The sequence below is a fragment of the Lagopus leucura genome, unplaced genomic scaffold (genome assembly GCF_019238085.1).
Source record: "Lagopus leucura isolate 7727_CA_CO unplaced genomic scaffold, USGS_WTPT01 Super-Scaffold_100012, whole genome shotgun sequence".
NCBI lineage: Eukaryota > Metazoa > Chordata > Aves > Galliformes > Phasianidae > Lagopus > Lagopus leucura.
Genome location: NW_024962267.1, coordinates 19,997,454 through 20,013,801, shown reverse-complemented (window position 1 = coordinate 20,013,801; position 16,348 = coordinate 19,997,454). Strand labels below are relative to the sequence as shown.

General features: G+C 47.4%; 1 protein-coding gene across 1 annotated transcript in view; it reads right to left on the bottom strand.

Annotated features, from left to right (window-relative positions):
• The window catches only part of SH3BP4 (SH3 domain binding protein 4), a 56,245-nt gene that overhangs the window by 39,138 nt on the left and 759 nt on the right, over positions 1-16,348 (bottom strand). The window lies entirely within an intron of this gene.

Sequence of the window (16,348 nt, the reverse complement as noted above, 5' to 3'; positions counted from 1 at the left end):
AATGCAAATCCATTAAAAGATGTTTTCTCCTACCATCTCCAAGGCAGGGATGCAGGGTCCCTCCCCTGGGAGGTGCAAACACATGCAAACCTCTCTTGCCTGTGCAGGACATCCTCTGTTCCCATACCCCAAGGACACTGCAGTGGTAGCCAGGTCAGATAGTGCTTGGCACTGGTCACTGCCACCAGGCAGGGCCATGTCCTTGGGGTTATCACACACTAACAAGAGCAAAGGGTAACATGATGAATGAGACCATTGCAAAACGATGCTAAATGTCAGATGCACACCAAATGCCAGGTGCTCCTCAGCAGAGCTCTCCACACTTTGCCCAGCGTACAGCACTCCTAACAAAGCTTGTCTTGTGCAAGCCCTGCCTGGATGAGATTTAAGCCACAGAGATAACTGCTCAGTTGTTTCTCACTTGGACCTCAGTACCTCCTCTTGCATGGTAAAACACACTTCCTTTCTGTACCACCGGATTTGCTTTTCAATGCTTCATTATGTTTCAAGGTCACAGCATATCAAGCAGTTTGGTTGACTGCTCTGGAAAGAAATGAAGTCACAAGAATTTTTTGTTTAATAAATGCGAGCGCCAAGCCTGAATTGCTTTCTTGTAAGCATGAAAAAGAGAACAGGAAGCACTCAGGTTTACATTTTTCTTTCTTCCCTGTTTTATGAGTCCACAATTTGCACTTCTTTCCTAAGGCGAAGCAGTGCCAGGGTCTCAGGCATCCCGGGTTGATCCTGGGGGTTACTAAAGCAGACAGCTATGAAGCAGATGGGACGTGCTGGTTGCATCCCAAAGAGCATCCTGAAGACAGCGTGTGGTCCCCCTATGGCAGGACCCTTCCTGCATTCCCTGTGTGCCCTCCTGGCATGGCACAGGAGCAGCAGGCTGCAGGAGGAGGCCTTTGGGTGCAATGCTGTTCCGTTTGAAGTCAGCGGTGAATTTCCCACTGGCTTTAGACCAGGGTTTTGCAAACGTGCTGGAGGCCAGGTTAAGGACTTATCTGGAGCCTGTCTGATGGCGTCTTGTTCCTAGATTGTTTGCAGTATTAATTAGGGCTGCAAGCCCACTGCATTTTCCAGCTCTGTGGCTCCAGTTTGCCACGCTGGAAGGAGCTGGGATGTGAAATTCCCTGTTGCCACACAAATGAAACAGGTTCTGCATTATTTTTGCCTCTGACAACGCTCATCCCTTTACTCAGACCTGTCTCAAGTGATGCTGCAGCATCCCATTAATCAAAAAGCATCTTTCAAAGCAGCTTTTGATGGGAAGAAGCATTTCATGGAGAGCAGAACCCTTTCCCATAGCCGTGCCATTTGTGTCGAGTCTCAGCTGCAAAGCAAGACAGCCAAGCAGCAAATTTGAGGCAGACCTCCTGACAGCAGCTGAGGGCGAGCACTTCTTAGGCACTGGCATCTCCCAGGAGCCAGGAGCCTGGTAGCCCAGGGACCACATTCCCCGAATACACCTGCCAACCTGTTTGCAGCTTTCCAGGTGGGATGTTTGTGCAAATGCATTTCCCTCCACAAATCTCACTGACTTGGCTTTCACAGCTTACCTCTATTCAACCTCCACAACCTTTCAATACTCCTATAATCCCACAGCCTGGTTCCTACAGAAGGTGAGGACCAAGCTGGCTGGCAGGCTGCTGTCCTTCCTGAGGAGCCTCCAGGCTAATGCCAATCAAATCCAACACAAGTGTGGCAATTCCAAGGATAAGTTTATCCTGGCAACAATTTATATCAAATGACATCTGTCTTGAGAAGACAGATCCCACAAACGCCTCAGTATGGAAAAAAAAAATGCAAGAGAAGCTCATGCCTTATTAAACATCAGAAAGCCCACACAGAGAGAGACACAAAAGTCCCTAATGTGAGAAAAGCATCTGTCTGGCCTTGTAGTCAACCTCGGATGCTGCAGGACTGGAGTTACCTTTCCTGTGCTCATCCAGCCAGCAAGAGTGCAATGCTCACCTTTGCCACCGGCGGTGGAAATGCATCATCCCTGGCATCTCCCTTCCTAATATCAAGTGGATCTCATTCTGTTGCCCAATCAGTACCTGTGGTGAGAAATTCCTGAGGCTGGCAGCTCGCCGATGGGGCCGCAGCATCTGAAATAAATTCTCTCCTGTGACACAAGTGAAATACAGAGTGGGGATAAAAGCCCCAAATCCATCGCCGAATGAGTTTTTTGAGACTTTGAGAGATAGAATGAGCAAGTAAACAAGGCAGGATGTTCCCCTGTGCATGCCAGAGCGTCTCAAATGCAGTGGAAAACACAATCAATAATTGAGTGAGAAGGCAAGGCGCGCTGAGCTTTCACAAAGCACAGCCTGAGCATCCAGTATTTATTTTCAGGCCTTAAATAATGCATCTGAAAATGCTTCTAACTGGATATATTAAGGCAAACAAATTTATGTCATGAAAAGTTAATGGACGAGAGCATCTCCGAAGGAAAACCCACAGTCACAAATATACCCCTCAGCTCATTGGTTGGTCCTGTTCCTCCTCTTAAGTTAGGGGACAGGTCTTAATTTCTAATTACGGAATCATTCGCTATCAATTAGCCTGTATAAGTGGATTTCACTTTGCTGCTCTGCTCCTGAAGTTAAATCACTTAAGCCCCCACATTTCCTCCTTGCTGCTGTACATACAGCTGCCAGCAAAGTGGTGCAGTGCCAGGGGACCTGGGCCCATCCTGCTTCTGCCACCAGTTTTCTTTTTATTCTTACCAAATTGATTCACCTGCGTGGGTTAGCCTTCTCAGCAGACACATAGCAGAGCAGCAGCTACCCTCGGCAGAAAGAAGAGGTAGAAGACAATCATAGAACCACTTATATCCTTGTTGTCTGCGGTCCCTTATGGAGTGGAAATGAGCTCCATACCCTGTGTGCTGGTCGTGGGCAACTCAGAGGGGCCACGATGCTCTGGCAAGTTAAGGAGAGTATGAGCAGAAGATTTCAGGTTGGATATTAGGAACAATTTCTTCTCCAGAAGAGCAGTGCTGCAGTGGCACAGCTAGCAAGGAGTGCTGGGGTCACCGTCCCTGAAGGTGTTCCATAACTGTGGGGATGTGGCACTAAGGGATGTGGGCATGGTGGGCATAGTGGGGTGGGTTGGGGTTAGACTTGGGAATCTGAGAGGTTTTTTCCAACCTTTATGAATCTATGACTCTAAGATGAAGGGAACAAGGCAGAGGGCATGCACTGTGGTGCCAGCAGCCAGCCCTGGTGACACAGCTTTGATCCTGGAAGACATGAGTCCCATCATGCTGCACCAAGTGGCCTCACCTGCATGGGGCCAATGTCCCCATCCCAGCTGCTGCCCACTGGACATCCCCGTGCTGTCCAAGAGCCTTGGGAACAGCTCAGCATGAGCTGCTGCTGCTGCGCCAGGTTTCTCATTACGCAACTCAACAGATAAGATAAGAAAGGTTCATAACCTCTCATCACAGGACCAGATTTCTCATCACCAGCAAGGCATTCCTGTCTCTGATGTTTATTTGCTGTAATATCACACATCCAGCAGTAGATGAATTGCCTCCACCGGGATTTCAAGTCAGTCAGATCGGAGGAAATTGGTTTTGATGGCTTTGTGATAGAAACATCTCGAGACAAACTCACCCCCAGGGTCAGCAGAGACGCTGCGGGGCTGGATTTGGTGCTGGCTGGCCAAATAAAAATCAGTAATGAAAAGCCTGGAAGCAGAATAACTTGGATGCAGAACTGTTCTCAGCAGAAAGGGGTGCTTTTGTCCACAGCACCCTCAGGAGCCCAGAGAGTAATGCAGGGAACAGAAGGACAGACAGGCTGGCAGTAAGCACATGGGGCTGCGTGGGGCCACTGTCCCTCCTCCAGGCCTTCAAATGGCACAGAAACACAGCCTGAAAAACCATAAGCATAAGGCAGCCATGCTCCAAATGCTTCTGTGCAACCAGCAGCAATAACTTTGTCGGAGTCATTTCTTCCTGGGTTTGGAGGAGGGAGGGCTGCAGAAACAACGATGCTCTTTTTATGCCACGCAGTCCTCAGTTCAAAGGGCTCTCACCTCCCCGAGAGCACGTTCCCCATTCCTATCTGGTCAGAGCAGCTCTCTTGCTGGGACAAACAGGAAAGCACAGAGCACTGAACGGCTTTGATCATAGCTCCTAACACACAGGGCTGTGCCTTACTCTTGGGCAGTGAAGGCAGCATTGCAGTGGTTGGAGCAGGGAGCTGGGGGAGGCACAGAGTGGCAGCAGTAAGGAAGAGCCCGACTGCCCCACAGCACAGTACCCCATCACTGTAATGGAGATGGGAGGTCTGGGCAGAAAACCATGCTGGCTGCAGTGGTTTCATACCCATGGGCATCTTGGCTGTGCCATGCTACACTCTCATCATCCCTCCTCTGAAGGACAAGAGTAGAAAACATGGTGAAATGAGGGTAAGGACAGCGAGATCGATCACCAGTTGTCATCACTGGCAAACCAGGTGTGGCACAGGTGGTAGCTGGCACTGCTGCCCAGAGCTGGAGAGCCCCATCCCTGGAGGTGCTCAGAGCAAGGCTGGATGGGGCCCTCTGCAACCTGAGCTGGTGGGGGCAACCCTATACATGACAGAGGTTGGGACTTGGATGGGCTTTAAGGTGCCTTCCAACCCAAACCATTTTATAATTCTGTGATTCTACATGCCCAAATGCTTGCTTTGGCTTGATGGCCCCGTCTTCATGCCTCACAAAAGCCACAGCTGAGCAGGAAAAGAGGTGCCGTGCCTGCAAGATGCATTCATTATTCAGCAGGAGGTACTTAAAGGAATTAAAAATGTGCACTAAAACATTTGGTTTCTCTGCAGATGGCTCTGCTGACTGAACAGAGGCAGATGGTCCTTTTTGGGCATAGCAGGATGTGAAAAAGGTTAGGTAGGACTGAAGCAGTGATGTGAAAAGCCCGTGTCCACCGTGCCTGTATCTCCCACCTGAGGTGCTTAACTTTGCACTGTGCTGTTGAAAAAGCTGACGTGGCTGTTGTGGCAGCTGTGATGAAAATAGGTTATCACAAGTGTTTCTACAGTGCAATCTTATTTTGGAAGAAAAACACCACTTTAAAAGTGTATCAGGAGTTATGTCCCAGTGTCATCAAACTTCTGAAAAGAATAAATATGGTAGGAAAACTGTTACACTCTATTCTTTTTCTCCTTTTCAAGGCTAAATTGCATTCCCAGTTTCTGCCATCCATAATTCATCCATGCAGACTTCATTGAAATTTCTAGTAAATCATTTGTAACGCCTGAGGCTTGCCAGTTTGCATACAGATCAGTGGCATGATTTGTTTCACTATTATGCTATTTATTTGTTTTAGACTGCTTGAAAAGTCAAGTCTGACCTACTTTAAATCCAGAACAAGAAAATGGTTAATGGTCAGGGGAGGCTTAAACCTGAACCATTTTGTAATTAGTAAAGGCTCGTGGGCTTTCTGAATATGCTCATTAAAACACATATAAATAGTTATTGGTTATATAAATGTTATATATATTTGTATAAATTGGACCTCAGCCAGCAAGTCCAACAGCTCTGGGACAGGTTGGACCACAGATCTAGACCAGATCTGCTGGTGAACTTGCCCAGCTCCGGAAAGGAGCTATGACCCTCCATGGAGAGGAAGGAATGGGATGTTCCCTTCAAGACCTGGCAAATGTCATGAGGTGCCTTCAGGTCACCTTATCAGGTATGGACCGATGGCTTTCAAACCATTTGCCTTTGCTCAGCTCTAAAAAAAACCAACAATTTAGCTCTCTATTTTACACCCCTGTTTGAGCAGCATTTTCATTAATCCCAAGGTTTTGTAGAATGGTCTCAAGAGACAGCTGCCAGAGCTGTCAAACTCAAAACGTCCCCTTAGCAATAAGCAGCCTCCCTCCTGCTATAGCATCTGCTGCACCAGCCATCGCCGAGCAGCAACTTAAGGTCATCTGGGGGCAATTACATATTTTAAAGCACAGATTCAATCGCCTCTGCTGATTAGTGGCATGCTTCATGGAGTTCTGAACTAATCTGACATCAGTGCTCACGTCACTATCCACTACCCATAAAACTACTGGCTGTTGATCAAATCTGTTACCTCATTTACCATCTGAGTGCATTAAACTCCACAGATTTTTACCCAAAGCACTCCTCTGTAAGGGCTGTGTGTTTTCACTCACCACATTGGTTGCGTGGCCTGAGGAGCCTCACTTGCCACCACTTTGAAAACTCAGCAGCGATTTGATCTGCTGGTAAATCTGCAGTCATCCTTTTCATGGCGAGGAATGCCTTATCCTTGCAGTGTTCATGCCATGTTTCCATCAAGCTGCATGCTGTTACTGAGACTTCCCTCTTCTTGTCTTGCTTCTGCAGCTACTGCAAAGCTCCAGCATATCACCCATGCTCTCCCAGTCTTTCAGAAGACACTGGACCCAAAAAACTCAGCTCACTTTACAACATATGGGGAAAGACATCATGAGGCAGCTGTAACTTGGAACAATCTCAACAGCTGGCATTTGTCAGTAGAAGTAATGTTCGAGGACAACTGAGCACAGGTCTTATTCATTTACACCCCTCTATTAAAAAGGAACCTTATGGGATGACCACCCCATGTGCAGGAGCCAGGCTAAGAAGAGGGCCCAGCATGCAGGGTGCATACCTCCAGCAGAGCTCATCACCAGGCAGCTGCCCTGCTCTGTTATGATGAAGTGCTCCCACACCAGACAGACTTTCCTAAAGCTGCTTTAAATCTCTTAGAATTGCAAATCTCATTTACGCCCTGTTTACCCCCTTGCAGAGTATTTACCAGTGGAAGGATGCATTTATTCCAACCTGGACCTCATCATGTGGTTGCTTCTCCAGAATAAGCCTCATTCCTCCAGCACAGTGTAACATCATCTCACAGACAGGGAATTGTAGCATGGAGCAAGAAGCCTGCACTGGAGCAAAGACTTGAATCTCATCTTCCTACAACTGAACCAAGTGCTGTGTTACTTTCTGTGCTCACTGTCAGGTCCCAGAGATCACAGGGAGCCTGTAATCCTCAGCTGCAATTGGGTACCTTCAGTCATTTCACCCCAAATACTTTCACACAACACCTCTGAGCAATACGGTATATGGAGGTCAACTCCATCCTGGAGGACAACAGTTGCTGTATGCAGCTGTTCAGTCTGAAGAAGAAAAGACTGCAATGGGATTTTATCTACATTTGTAAATACATAAATGGCTGTGACCTGAGCACAGTGATGATGAGGAGACAAGCTATAGGTGATTATCCCACAGGCTGAGGTTTGGGGAAGGATAGAATTGTTGCATTCCTGCTGTCTTTGCGGTGTGATGAGAGCTGCCATCTTCCATTTCTGTTATGGCAGCGCTTATCCCAACGAGGACCAAATGCCTTCCCAACAGACTGAAGGGCAATTTTCAGTTGGTAAACATTCACTTTTCTCCTGGTGGTCCTGGAAATGGCATGCATTCATTGCTCAATGTGAGTGGGCGGCCAGAGGAATGCAGAAGAAATTGCAGTGGGGACCTGGGATCAAGAAAACTCATTCATTCTTGGCCACCGTACAACCATGCAATCTGGACAATTTTTGGTACAATTCAATCTAATCTGGTTTGGATCTGATACTGACAAAGTGGGAGGGGAAGATCATAAACAGCTGTTTTTCCAACTTCATTTTTTGACTTTGGTTTGATTTCTCAGGGCAGGTCTTGCGCGTATGACCTTGAGGGGAGGAACAAGAAGGCTCTTCCAAGGCGTTGCATGAATTTGTACCAAACATAAATTGAGCCTCAAAGTTTAGGTGAATCTGCTCTAATGACAGAAAGCTCCTTCCCCCAGAATGGAGAGGTTCTACGTTTGCTTGATGAACAGCAAGATTTTCACCTTGCTGTAAGAGAAGGCACAGAGGTGCTTTCCCACCCCCAGAAAACCACCCAGCTGTCATGATCTAAATGGAGGGATGAAGGATGAAGTGGGACAGGGAAGCCAAATTCTTCTTGCTGCAGGAAGGACAAAAACCTCCCAAACAGCAAACTCCCCGAGGAGCCACAGTATAGCTTTGAGGAGAGACTGAAAGGAGGGGCACATTCACACTATTTCCCCTCCCTCAGCATCCCTCCATTGACTTTCGGTCCATGCCTGCATTCCCTGGATACCACAGGCTCATTAGCCTGCTGAAACCTTAAATACCTAAAGCAAACTAGAGCCAGAACAAACACAAAGACCCACTTGGGATCTTTTCCTACATGTCAGGGAAGGAAAGAAGGCAGCTATCTGTTGTTTTGTCCTTGCCAGAAGCCCTTTCCTTCAGATTTGAGGCGGCACACCTCCTGCAGGGAGCATACTACTACAGAAGGAGATGCCCCCTATGCCCTGAGACAGCAGGGGCTGGAAGGGAGGGCATGAGGAACAAGAGGTCTTGCCACGCTGAATGCGGTGTTCCTCAGGCTACACGAACTGGATAAGGATGGAGCAGACTCAATGCAGATGATGAACAGAGCCAACAGCAGTTATCTTAACTATTCCTTCTCGGCAGCTCCCTTTTATAATGCTAATATCCTGTGGAAAAATAGTGCCAAGAAATTGCTTGCATTCCACCCTGCAACAACAAACCCACAAGAGACAACCCGGCTGACCCCGTGCATTTACCCCCAGCCTCCTTTCATGCTGTGGCTTCTGCTGCACGCATTCTCTTCCCCAGCAAGTCAGCCCATCGTCCCAACTCACCTCCAGCTTGCAGTTGCTTTGTGAAACGCAGCACCAGACACCTATTAGACACACCTCTGTCCTCTTCTCCCACCCCATATCCGAGCTCCCTCTAGCATGACATTCTTGCAAGGAAAAAGGATTTGGTGGATTTTCTCATCAAACGCTGCCCCTGTAGGGTGCAGGTCCGATGCAGGGGGAGGTAATGGCCTAGGACAGCTTAGGTTAGCCCCGGCCCAGATGCTGGAGAAGGAAGGGAGCAAGGCAGCCCTTTTGCAGGCACCCTGCCTGGGGGCTTCCAGCCTCCTTCCAGGAGCCTTGAGCTATCTCTGATCATTAGCTAAAGCCCGAGTTCCTTCCTGGTGAGCAATTAGCTCTAATTAACAATTAGAGGGCTTCTATTGTATTCTAGCAAACTGGTGGGATGAGAGCCACTAATCGCTGTGCTTAGGCAGCAGCAACCCAGAATGTTACAGCCCTGGGGCTGAACGTGTGTTTTTGAGTCCTGCCAAATTCCTTCTGGTCCACGATTCCTTTCTCCAATTAGGGTCCAGACACAGAACAAGACAAGGGGCTACAGTGAAAGCTCCCTTTAAATACCTCTACATTTCTGAGTGCAGCCATTCCTAGGCCTGCAGCCTGCTCTGAATTCATATGAGCAAATTTCCACGTGAGGGACACTCGCAAGCCAAACACTTGAGAATGGTGAGATACTTTGCACACGGGTTGGCATGATAGCTGTGATGGAGAGGCAGGGGAAAAAAACAAGTCCTACTGAGTCGGTGTTCCAGAATAAATCTGAAAATAGCAGTTTAGATGAGAACATAAAACAGAATTAAAACACTTTCATGTTGCTTAGGCACTTCATTCCAAGGAAGATGTCCATTGACAGAACGTGGCAGGGTGCGCTGTGTTTATCAGCCCCTCGATTTACTTTGGCACCAGAGCCATAAACAAGAACAGAACAGCATTGAGTCTGTGAAGTCTAGCAGAAGTCTCTTGGCTTTGGAGGGATTCTGTAAATATTAAGACAGACGCTATCTTAAAAGGCTCGATGCCTTTGATTACGTTCCCGTGCTTAGCTTCCTCCTCTTATTTTTGTCTCATCGTCTCTAATGTCAAACTGTTCTACATGTAGGGAGGGCCGTGTTTCTTCTGATGGAGCCTGAACTCCAGCAGAGAAATTGGCAGTTAGGTTGGGAGTGGTAATTCCAGCCACTGGCTCTAAAGAGAGGGTTTTTTTTTCTATTGGAAAAAACTTCTGTGGCTGTTTTGTGACCAAGGTCATGGGTAAGGAAAGGTCTGGGAGGTAAGATAATCTCTTTTAACCCAGATAACTGCCCCCTCCCAAAAACCTCTGCAAACCCCAAAAGTCAACGTTTTAGACACGTAGGGCCTTCACAGTATCAGCCTCGTTATTAGGAGGCAAGATGACAACACTGGTGTGAGTCCATGGTGGGAGTACGACACGTGGGCTGGATGAAGAAAGGCACGTAGGTTGGTAGGGTGTAGAACCTGTGGGTTAGGAGGAGGTAGGAACCATAGGTTGAGTTGAATGCAACCTGAGGGGCTACAGGTTGGGACAACGTTGTTGCTTTGGCTCTGGCCAGCTCAGTGACACTCATTTTGGAGATCCTGTCCTCTGCTGCAGCCTCCATGAGCTCAGATCTGGCTTACAGCCCCTGCCCCACAGGCCTCCAAATGGACACTGGATTGGCCCGTGTGTTCCCAAGAAGAAAGCTCCCCTTCCTCTCCATCCTCTTGTAGTGTCTTGAGCCATCACAGCTTATCAGATCCTACTGCTCCTTGGGCTGAGATCTGTTACAGGGCCCTAATCACGTTCCCCTCCAGGATCATGGCAAAGTTCCCACCCATTTCAATGGGAACAAGAACCCAGCCATTGTCTGACACCTTTGATATTTTCTGTGACTAAAAAGAGCTATTTTTGTATGAGGAAGGTCAAAACAAGAGCAAGCTCATGGGAGGAGGATGAACAACTTCAAAGCCCACAGAGCCATGTCGACAAAGCCAAAGCAGCCAAGCAAACTCCCTTTAAACAGCATCCTGAAAGCTGTTCTTATGGTGTAACAATCTTTCTAGAAGAAGGTTTCATGAACTCTCTGGAGTGCATCAGCTACTTGGAAGTCATTTGGTCTCCTCACTTGAGTTGGCTGCCAAGCTGATACGCATTGTCTGGATGGTTTGGGGCATACATCTCATCTGGTGTTTTAGCAGAGAGAACATCCCTTATAACTATTAACTCTGTAGTTAGGATGTCAGCTTGACTAAGTATTATTTACTTTGTCCAAGAAACAATCATTAGGAACATAAACGCGACTGAAGCATCACAAACAATCTCTTGCTGCGTTTGCTGTTGGCATCTTGCATGCAGCATGCTGCCAATCTGAGATATCAAAAGAAGCCAGCAAGTCATGACTGTAGAGGAAAAAGAATCTGTTGCTTTTGTTATTTTGTAAGAGAGATGTCAAAGAAATTTTCCCTGTGGTGTATCTACCAACTGCAAATCGCTGTGACCTTATATTTCTCCAGAGACCAAGCATCTTCCTTGAGTAAAAGTACTGTGAGTACTTGTTCAGTATACAAAGGGAGCAGACAACCTTACTGCCCACAAGTCACAGTCTAGACATGACACAGGAGATGTGGTCTGTTTGGGCTTTGGTTCTGTTAAGAAAGTAGAAAATGAAGGCTATAGATTCCATTAAATAATAGCATTCATTTTTCTGCTGTGTTTTAAGTTTGGGCTGAAGAATGAGAACATTTTTACTTAAGGGCACTTGCAATTTTCTGGTTTGGCTCTCTTTCCACTACGTTAATACTTGTACTGGTTGCTAGACAGACAAAAACCTCCCAGACACTTTCAATTTTTGCTTGGTTTAGTTAAGACCCCATTTTTCCATTTGAATTAAAGCTTCTCGAGCTTTACTTGTTGTGCTTTCACCTACCAGCTTCTTCAGAACTAAACTCTGCTTGGGTGCCCCTCTTCTGCCTACTGTCAGAAGCAAGCAGCAGAGAAATGCAACACAGCACATACATGACCCAAGGAGCAGAGCATCACCCATAGGTTGTCTTCCCCCACTCCAGTATCCTGCACATCTCCTGCCCCAGTTTCACCCCTTGCACACGGCCGTACCTCTTTCTATCTGTGAAACAGTTCTCACCAGCAAAGCAATAAATTCAGGCATTTTCAGATGTATCTCATAGAATCATAGAATCACCAAGGTTGGAAAAGACCTAAGAGATCATCCAGTCCAACCGTTCACCTATTCCCAGTAGCTCCTACTAAACCATGTCCCTCAACACAACATCCAGCCTCTCCTTGAACACCCCCAGGGTCGGTGATTCCACCACCTCCCTGGGCAGTCCATTCCAGTGCCTGACCACCCTTTCTGAAAAGTAATACTTCCTCATGTCCAGCCTGAATCTCCCCTGGCGTAGCTTGAAACCATTCCCCCTGGTCCTATCACTAATGACACGAGAGAAGAGGCCGACCCCCAGCTCACTACAACCTCCCTTCAGGAAGTTATAGAGAGCAGTGAGGTCTCCCCTGAGCCTCCTCTTCTCCAGGCTGAACATTCCCAGCTCCTTCAGCCTCTCCTCATATGGCCTGTGTTCCAGACCCCTCACCAGCTTTGTTGCCCTTCTTTGAACACGTTCCAGGGCCTCAATATCTTTCTTGCAGTGAGGGGCCCAAAACTGGACACAGTACTCGAGGTGCGGCCTCACCAGTGCTGAATATAGGGGAACAATCACCTCTCTGCTCCTGCTTGCAACACTGTTTCTGATGCAAGCCAGGATGCCATTGGCCTTCTTGGCCACCTGGGCACACTGTCGGCTCATGTTCAGCCGAGCATCAATCAATACCCCCAGGTCCATTTCCTCTACGCAGTCCTCCAGCCACACCGCCCCAAGCCTGTAGCGTCGCCTGGGGTTGTTGTAGCCCAAGTGCAGGACCCGGCATTTGGCCTTGTTGAAACTCATCCCATTGGCTCCAGCCCAGCTCTCCAGCCTGTCCAGATCCCTCTGTAGGGCCTCGCTACCCCCAGGCAGATCCACACTTCCAGCCAATTTGGTGTCATCTGCGAATTTACTGAGGGTGCACTCGATGCCCTCATCCAGGTCATCAATAAAGATATTGAAGAGGACAGGCCCCAGCACCGACCCCTGGGATCTCCCTTCTCTTGGTTACCCAGCTCAGCTTTGGAAATACTGATTGCTGAACATTTCCCTCCGAATTCATTCCTTGGAAAAGAATTCCCTCCGAGTAGTAAAGATGGGCTGCCAAGGAAGTCAAGTGAAGACCTCGTGGTGCCTTCTGCAGCTCTCCAAAGGACTGCCTGCTGCTCTGTGTCCCACTAAAGGCAGCATCTAAGTCTTCCTGGAGCAAGCATTGGACATACAATGGTATTCACTTGGTGGTATCCCCAGTGGCTTGCTGATGGCAGAGCTGGTACCAGGCTTTATAACAAGCCAGAGCTAACAGAGCCTTCATAAATCTAGTATCTGCAGTAGGTAACAGGAGAAGACAGATGGGAGTCATTTATGATTACCTTTCCTCTCACCCAGGCTTCTTTTGTTATCCACCCTTCTCACGTGCCTCTCTCAAACTCCGTATGAAAACGCAGCTGGTGGAATAAGGCAGTCTTGTGCATGACCTCCTGCAATGCAATAGCACTGGGATGCTATTTTCACAGATGCTATTTTCACGTGGAGGCCAAGAGGCACTTGGCACAAACTGGAGCACAGGAGGTTGCCTCTGCCCATCAGGCAGCACTCCTGGAAACACGCAAACATGACAGCTACAGGATACCTGGAAGCTGCTAAAACTTGGGGGCAGAAGCTGACCCTCAGCCATGAAAGCCTATCTCCACCAGCTCAGAGTCCAAACCCACAAGATGAATGCTGATTTGGCCCAGGGGCTGTGCAGTGTAAATGATGTGGTAGGAGCTGACAGAAGCGTGGGCCCAAAAGCAGCAGCCATGAGTCACATGGAGCACCTTAGAAGCCCCAGGAAGATTTTCTGTACTGATGCGGGGTTTGAGGCCTCACTTCCCCTGTGTAATACCCCTGCAGACTTGCTTAGTGCTGTTTACTCCAATAGGAACAACTCACATTCTTCAGTGATTTGCAGAGCTGGGCCATGTGTTAGTTTCCTGAAAGATTCACATATTTGGCAGGGGAGGTTTAGAAGTAATTTCTTTTTTATTGCATTCTTTTTTGCTTATCCTTTACTCTGCTAATAAGTGAGTACATTCCACAAGCTTGATGTCACTTAAGGGAAAAGGAACGAAGGTAGGAAATGAAAACACAATGGAAAGCAGAGCCTAGGCAGAAGTATTACTAGCTGCCTCATTTCTTGGCCAGTTTTCCAAATGCCAGGCTCCTTCAGGATTATCCAAAACATAATTCAAGCAAATGTCTTTCAATTACACAGCTCCTGAGCAGCTAATGGATCTCATTCACCTGAGGTCACAGCAAGCAAAAAGTGAAGCTATTACTTAATAACAAATAATAGGACCTTTTAGGAGACACAAATGCTCCATTTAATAAGTAGGGATGAGGAGATGGCATCAGCCCTTGGTTCCAGCAGCATTCTGGTACTTCTAACTTCAAATCCACAGCAAGGTCTTCATCACTGAGAAAAATAATTAAGCTTTTGGACATGGATTCAACAGTACGTTCAAGTATCTGCCTACATTTAAGCCTGTATTGGCTATAAGCTATCCTAAAATTAATAAGAGGTGAAGGCTTAATTACGTTCCTGAATCAGGGGGTTCTGGTGTGGAGAACTTCAGTGTTAAATGTCAGCACGAAGGCAGATTCCTACGGCTGGCTACAAATCGCTTGGATTTATAATCACTTTATATCCTGGAAACGCTGACAGCTTTAAATATAGCACCGTGGCTGTGATAAATTGTTGGCATTTTTTTCTGGTTAGCCTTTTGTAACTAAATTTAAGGTATCCATTTCAGCATGATCCAATTATGGAAGCATAAACGGAACGGCTCCCCATGCAAGAGGCCACATCTATTTTTGTCCAGGAAGCTTAAGTCTGCATTTTTGAGCTCGTGATTTATGTCAGGCTTTAAATTAATAATAAGGCATCTCTCCACAGGCAAATATTTGTACTGCAAGATTCGTTCGGCACAGACCCAGCAGCCAGCCAAAGCTTTCTGAATAATGAAGATTCAGTAACAATGACAGCATAGCCACTATTTCAAACATCATCCGCTCTTGAGCAATCGCTGCCAGCTCTGAGAGTCTGAAATTAATAGCATAACAACGAGCTGTTGAACCCCAAAAGATGAATTCCTCGGACCAAAACCAGCTACCACCTCCACTGGCACTGCTGTGGGCATCTTTCCACACATGTTTCCAGGGACGAAAAGCAGAGTCCTCCCCTCTGGGAGCTCAAGCAGGCAGCTGAGCATGCACAAACATGAGCACACATACAGGCCCCAAGGGAGGTGCAAAGCTGGAAGGCATAAATCCTCACCACGCTTTGTCTTACAAGGAGCACGAGCCTGGAGACACAGCAGGGACAGGATCAAGGCCCACATTTCCACTGATTTATAGTGCACTCTCTCGTGCATCAATCCGTGGAAAGTACACTTATTTGCTATGTGCTTTGAGATCTGCTGATGGCAGAAGCAATGTCAGAGTCACACACTGTTGTCACAACCCAAATCCAAGAGAGCTTCTGCAGTTAGCCTTATTCAGAGCAGCACATCCTGTAGATAAGGATTTGTCTGTTTATGTATCTGGGACCATTGCAGCTTGAGCTTATGTGTGGAAATGCACCTTCAGCTTTCTTCCTCTCAAGGCAGTAATAGTTCCAAACAAGCAGCACCAAACAGAAAGCATCTCAAGAAAGCTTGAGGAGTTACATCTTAAACAGAGAGCAAAACTGCATGCCAGGTGACCCACAATGAAGAATAAAACCAACTGAGCACCAATTTTTTCAAGGAAATCACAATCAAAACCAGTTACATTTCACATAGGCTTATCTCAGAAGGTCAAGTCCAAATAATTTTGCGACTGATAAGTAATTCAGTGCCACTGGAAGGCATACCTGAGCTGCTCAGTAGGTCTGGATAGGGAACAGGAGCTTTGCAGAAACATGGGCCTTTGGAGAAAAACGTGTGGTCATCTTACACGACATCTGAACAGATGGCAAAGCTGCTCAAGGCAGGGACAGAGATCAGAAGATTAAAAGGCACAACTTTCACTGAATGACCTGCCTGATTAAATGAGCCCCAGACAAAAGAAACAGCTCCCACATGCTCATCCCATTGCACCACGGTTTGCCAGCCACCCACATTACTCAAGGTTGGCCTGAGATGGAGAGCAGAAGTGCACTCTGACAAACAGCACCCCTTAGCAGGGTCTGTTGCAAGAAGACAAGGAGAAATGTTTTCAAATTAGAAGAGGGGAGATTTAGACCGGATATAAAAAAAAGGTTTTATATGATAAGGGTAATGAAGCACTGGCACTGATAGCCCAGAGAGGTGGTAGATGCCCTGGAGACAGGTTGGATAGGGTCTGAGCACCTGATGGAGCTGTGGGTGCCCCATTCATCACAGGGGCATTGGATCAGATGGCCTTTGAGGGTCCCTT